Source organism: Rhinopithecus roxellana, chromosome 11 (genome assembly GCF_007565055.1).
Source record: "Rhinopithecus roxellana isolate Shanxi Qingling chromosome 11, ASM756505v1, whole genome shotgun sequence".
Classification (NCBI taxonomy): domain Eukaryota; kingdom Metazoa; phylum Chordata; class Mammalia; order Primates; family Cercopithecidae; genus Rhinopithecus; species Rhinopithecus roxellana.
In genome coordinates, this window is record NC_044559.1 from 88,297,982 (window position 1) to 88,304,513 (window position 6,532).

A 6,532-nucleotide genomic window follows, 5' to 3' on the forward strand; every position below is an offset into this window, starting at 1 on the left:
CGTGTGCCTTCACCCCACCCAGGTGAGGGGGGCACACAGGTGGGGCTTCTGCTTTGTTGTCTCTGTCCCTGAGGTCCCTGAGGACAATCAAGGTAGCCATACACCCTGAATTTCCAAGGGCTGTCTGGTTTTAAAGCCCCTCCCTTTGATTCAGGAAACTCGATTCTTACTTGTCAGTCTCGTCTTGTGTCCTGACTTTTGGCTCAGAAAATCAGTCACCACAGTCTCAAACACTTTGAACTCAGCACTTCTCTCTTCTCTGCAGTAGGAAATCCCCTATAAGATGATCAGAGACGGACCTCTTTGGAAACTGCTAGGCCAGGGGCTGGAAATTACAGGTATCAACTCCCAGTAGAATCACCACTGTGGATACTTAGGTGACTCAGTACTGTGCAAGATGAGATGGATCAGAGACCAGGATCAAGGGAGATAAATATTTTCAAAGAGTTATTCAAGAAAGGACCCCTCAAATGGACAGGTATGGACCCATAAAAACAGAAATTCAGTCTTCTGGCTTTAGAATTTTGCCACTTGACAGAAAGCTCCAGACTGAGGACCCCTTCCCCACCCTCCTTCCCCCAGCCCCACCCCCCCATCCCCCACTCCCACCATTACATGCCACATCTTCTGGGTGAGACATGACAATCCTTCTTTTAAAAATTTAATTAATTATTTGTGTATTTTTTGAGACAGAGTCTCGCTCTGTCACCCAAGCTGGAATGCACTAATGTGATCTCGACTCACTGCAACCTCTGCCTCCTGGGTTCAAGCAATTCTTCTGCCTCAGCCTTCTGAGTAGCTGGGATTACAGGTGCCCACGACCACACCCGGCTAATTTTTTGTATTTTTAGTAGAGACAGGGTTTTGCCATGTTGTCCAGGCTGGTCTCCAACTCCTGACCTCAGGTGATCCACCCGCCTTGGCCTCCCAAAGTGCTGGGATTACAGGAGTGAGCCACCGTGCCCGGCAAATCCTTCTTTTTTTATCCAATTTATTTCCCTTTCTTTAAGTCCTCTTTTGTTTTGCCAAAGTAGTTCCTGAGCAGCTTTTTCATGGTGAGTACCTGGGGAATAAATCTTCCAAGTTCTCGTGTGCACATCTTAACAGTGTGTCTTTGACTGCTTCACATTTGATCGATAATCTGAGTGGGTAGGGAATGCTAAATTCAAAACAGTTTCCCAGCTGGGCATGGAGGCTCACACTTGTAAGTGTGGGAGGCTGAGGTAGGAGGATTGCTTGAGCCCAGGAGTTTGAGACCAGCCTAGGCAACATAGCAAGACCCTGTCTTTACAAAAAAATAAGAAAAAAAAAAAAAAAAAATTAGCCGGATATGGTGGCACATGTTTGTAGTCCCAGCTACTCGGGAGGCTGAGGCAGGAGGATCATTTGAGCCTGGGATGTCAAGGCTGCAGTGAGATGTGATCGCGTCAGCCTGGGTGACAGAGCGAGATCCTATCTCAAAAAAAAAAGTTTCCCATAAAAATTTCGTATCTATTGTTTGTCTTCTAGCAAAATTATTTTACATTTGAAAACTTTAGGCCGGGCTCATGCCTGTAATCCCAGCACTTTGGGAGGCCAAGGTGGGTGGATCACCTGAGGTCAGGAGTTCAAGACGAGCCTGACCAACATGGTGAAACCCCATCTCTACAAAAAATACAAAAAGTAGTTGGGTGTGGTGGTGGGCACCTGTCATCCCAGCTACTCAGGAGGCTGAGGCAGGAGAATCACTTGAACTTGGGAGGTGGAGGTTGCAGTGAGCCGAGATGGCGCCACTGCACTCCAACCTGGATGACAAGAGGGAAACTCCATCTCAAAGAAAGAAAGAAAGAAAAGAAAAGAAAAAGTAAACTTTAAGCAAGTGTTTTCAGCCATCAAGCCTTTCCACCCCCGTCTCTACTTCTGCTTGTTAAGCAAAGCATTTCCTCATAAACAGGGTGGAGTAATCTGCTTTTGTTAGAACTGCCTATAAAAATGCAACCACCTCAACAGGATCAAACACTTACAGTCATCTCTGGTGCCAGGGGCTGGAAGTTGGGCCCTACATGGAATTTGTGACTCATCATCCAAGAGCCTAAAAGATTCACTTGTTCTGGCCGGGCTCCTAATTGCATGGGCTGAGCATCAGCTAGACGCCTGAAATCGAACACCTCGACACCTTTTAACTAACCTGGGAACGTATTTCTGACTTGGTGCCAGGAAACAGAATACCTGTTTGGTAAACTGTCAACTTCTAGGTCTGAAAAAAAAATGCCCACAACTTCTGTTGAGTCACATCATTAAGAGACAGCAAGGACACGTGGATGCCAGGGCAGGATACAGGAATAATTCATTTTCTTAGCAAGAGGAGATATAGCTGATTATAGTTCCTTCCACATAAGCAATGATTGTGAATTAGGGAATAACTCAAGGGAGGCCGGGTGCAGTGGCTCACACCTGTAATCCCAGCACTTCGGGAGGCCGAGGCGGGTGGAACACCTGAGGTCAGGAGTTTGAAACCAGCCTGGCCGACATAGTGAAACCTCGTCTCTACTGAAAATACACAAAATTAGCCAGGTCTTGTGCCACGTGCCTGTAGTCCCAGCTTCTTGGGAGGCTGAGGCAGGAGAATTGCTTGAATCCGAGAGGCGGAGCTTGCAGTGAACTGAGATCGAGCCATTGCACTCTAGGCTGGGCGACAGAGCGAGACTTGGTGTCAAAAAAAGAAAAAAAAAGAATTAACCCAAGGGAGCGCTTTCTAAGAGTCAGAGCTAAAGAATGGACTGCCGTGGGAATCTGTGGGTTCCTCTCCCTAAGAGTTTTCTTGTTTGTTTGTTTGTTTTCTGGAGACCAAGTCTATCTCTGTCGCCCAGGCTGGAGTGCAGTGGTGTGGTCTTGGCTCACAGCAACCTCCACCTCCCGAGTTCAAGCAATTACTTGTGCTTCAGCCTCCTGAGTAGCTAGGACCACAGGTACATGCCACCACGCTCAGCTACTTTTTGTATTTTTTGTAGAGATGGCGTTTCACCATGTTGGCCAGACTGACCTTGAACTCCTGGCCTCAAGTGATCCACCCGCCTGGGCCTCCCAAAGTGCTGGGATTACAGGCGTGAGCCGCTGTGCCCAGCCGATGAGTTATTCTTGGTGAAGATATTGTAAATTGGATGCAACAACCTATGGACGGTTGGAATACATGATCTCTACATTCTTTTTCAACTATGAAAATTTATGTTTGCTATACCTGGTATGACATCTGGCACGCAGTAGATGGTCAATTTGTACTAAATAACATGTCCGTGGACTTCATTACACCACAGCCACAGAGACAAATGTCATCAGTTTCTACTTGCTATAATTTACAGTAAGAAAGTTTTACTCACAACTACCATTAGTTACTCATATTGAGAAATTACCAGAATATTCTCTTCTGCAAACAGTGGCTGAGTTTGGATCGGGCAGGGACTCCGTTTTGGCAACAACCTCTTTACTGCTTCAAGTAACTGCACCCTCACAAACTTGGTATCGCACGCACGTAACCAACGTGTAGAGGGCAGGAAGCAGTTAAACTGCAAAGCTCCTTTGAATCGTCTAGATTAGACACAGGTGGAAGGCTTTTCAATAATAGGAGAGAGGGTTCCAGGCAACACCTGGCCTGGAAAACAAAGCCTTTCTTGTCTGTAAGGGCTGAAGAAGGCATCCCAGAGCATGGCCCATCTCCTAAGGCTCCTTCGCCTATCTGCTCATGCAGAGAAGAACAGAATCCATAAGGGTGAGAGCAATAGAGACACAGCTGCTGGTGTCCATTTGTGCAGGTAGAAAGCTTAAAAAGATGGGTCAGGCGTGGTGGCTCACATCTGAAATCCCACTACTTTGGGAGACTGAGGCGGGTGGATCACTTGAGGTCAGGTGGTCAAGAACAGCCTGGCCAACATGGGGAAACCGCATCTCTACTAAAAATATAAAAATTAGCCAGGTGCGGTGGCGTGTGCCACCTACTTGGGAGACTGAGGCGAGAGAATCACTTGAACCCAGGAGGTGGAGGTTACAGTGAGTCAAGATCTCGCCACTGCACTCCAGCCTGGGTGACAGAGCTAGACTCCATCTGTCTCCAGAAAAAAAAAAAAAAAAGGCTGGGCGTGGCGGTAATCCCAGCACTTTGGGAGGCCAAGGTGGGAGGATTGCTTGAAGCCAGGAGTTTGAGATCAGCCTGGCCTAATATAGCAAAACCTATCTCTATTTTATTTGTAAAATAAAAATAATATAATTAATAAAAATACAAATAAGAACGCTTGGCTGGGCTTGGTAGTTCACGTCTGTAATCCCAGCACTTTGGGAGGCTGAGGCAGGTGGATCACAAGGTCAAGAGATCGAGACCATCCTGGCCAACACGGTGAAAACCCATCTCTACTGAAAATACAAAAATTAGCTGAATGTGGTAGCAGGAGCCTGTAGTCCCAGCTACTTAGGAGGCTGAGGCAGGAGAATCGCTTGAACCCGGGAAGTGGAGGTTGCAATGAGCCGAGATCTCACCACTGTACTCCAGCCTGGTGACAGAGCGAGACTCAGTCTCAACAAACAAACAAACAAACAAAATAAAAAAAGAAAGAAAGAAAAGGAAAAAAAAGAAAAGAAAAGGAAAGCTTGAAAAACTGGAATCTTTTAGATAGGATTCAGAGGTACTCGCAATAAGCATAACAGTTAGTACCAAGAAGTGACTGCTCCTGGCCAACTGAGCTGCAGCCAAGGACAGCAAACAAGGAAGGGACCTGGTGGCCCAGGCAAACTGTTCTAGCTGATCTTGGTTTCTGAATCAAAAATTGGAACTCATGATCTTGAATTTATTTATTTTATTTTATTTTTTGAGGATGTATCTCATTCTGTCACCCAGGCTGGCGTGCAGTGGCATGATCTTGGCTCACTGCACCCTCTACCTCCCAGGTTCAAGCAATTCTCCTGCCTCAGCCTCCCAAGTAGCTGGGATTACAGGCACCCACCACCACACCTGGCTAATTTTTGTATTGTTAGTAGAGACGAGGTTTCACCATGTTGGTCAGGCTGGTCTCGAACTCCTGACCTCAGGTGATCCACCCACCTTGGCCTCCCAAAGTGCACCCAGCCACTGATATGTTAAATAGGGAAAAAAAAGTCCAATTCCAAATTACAGATGGATGGAGGTGATATATAATTATATATAATTTACATATTATAAATTGGCATAATTCTTTTCAAAGTCTTTTGGCACAAATCAATATATAATTATAAACTATATATATAATTATATATAGTTATATACAAATATATATAGTTTTATATATATATATATTTTGAGATGGATTCTCACTCTCTCACCCAGGCTGGAGTGCAGTGGCGTAATCTCGATTTACTGCAACCTTTGCCTCCTGGGTTCCAGTGATTCTCCTGCCTCAGCCTCCCGGGTAGCTGGGACTACAGGCACAGGCCACCATGCCCAGCTAGTTTTATATTTTTAGTAGAGACGGGGTTTTACCATGTTGGCCAGGCTGGTCTCAAACTCTTTTTTTTTTTTTTTTTTTTTTGAGACAGAGTCTTGCTCTGTGGCTCAGGCTGGAGTGCAGTAGCACGATCTCAGCTCACTGCAAGCTCTGCCTCCTGGGTTCAAGCCATTCTCCTGCCTCAGCCTCCCTAGTAACTGGGACTACAGGTGCCCATCACCACGCCTGGCTAATTTTTTGTATTTTTAGTAGAGACAGGGTTTCACCATGTTAGCCAGGATGGTCACAATCTCCTGACCTCGTGATCCGCCCCCCTCGGCCTCCCAAAGTGCTGGGATTACAGGCGTGAGCCACTGTGCCCAGTCTGGTCTGGAACTCTTGACCTCATGTGATCTGCCCGCCTTGGCCTCCCAAAATGCTGGGATTACAGGCATGAGTCACTGTGCCCAGCCGTAATAGTTACATTAATTTAAAATTGTGTTTGATTAATTTAGTAGCAAAATGAAAATTTAATATTTTAACTTATTTTCTAATTAGAAAAATTGAGCCTTGACTGGACATGGTGACTCACGCCTGTAATCCCAGCAGTTTGGGAGGCCGAGGCAGAAGGATCACAATGTCAGGAGTTCGAGAGCAGCCTAACCAATATGGTGAAAACCCATCTCTACTAAAAATACAAAAATTAGCTGGGTGTGGTGGCGGGCGCCGGTAGTCCCAACTACTCAGGAGGCTGAGGCAGGAGAATTGCTTGAACCCGGGAGGCGGAGGTTGCAGTGAGTCGAGATGGCACTACTGCACTCCAGCCTGGGAGACGGAGCAAGACTCTGGCTCAAAAAAAAAAAAAAAAAAGAAAAAAGAAAAAGAAAAAGTGAGCCTTATTTCATGTATTTGTCTACTGGTTATAGTTCTTCGAATGATAGCTTTATGTCCTTTTCCCATTTTTTTCATTGGAGCCTTTCTTTTCTTTTTCTTTCTTTTTTTTTTTTTGAGACAGGGTCTTGCACTGTAGCTCAGGCTGGGGTGCAGTGGTACAATTATGTCTCACTGCAGCCTTAACCTCCCAGGCTCAGTGGATCTTTCCACTA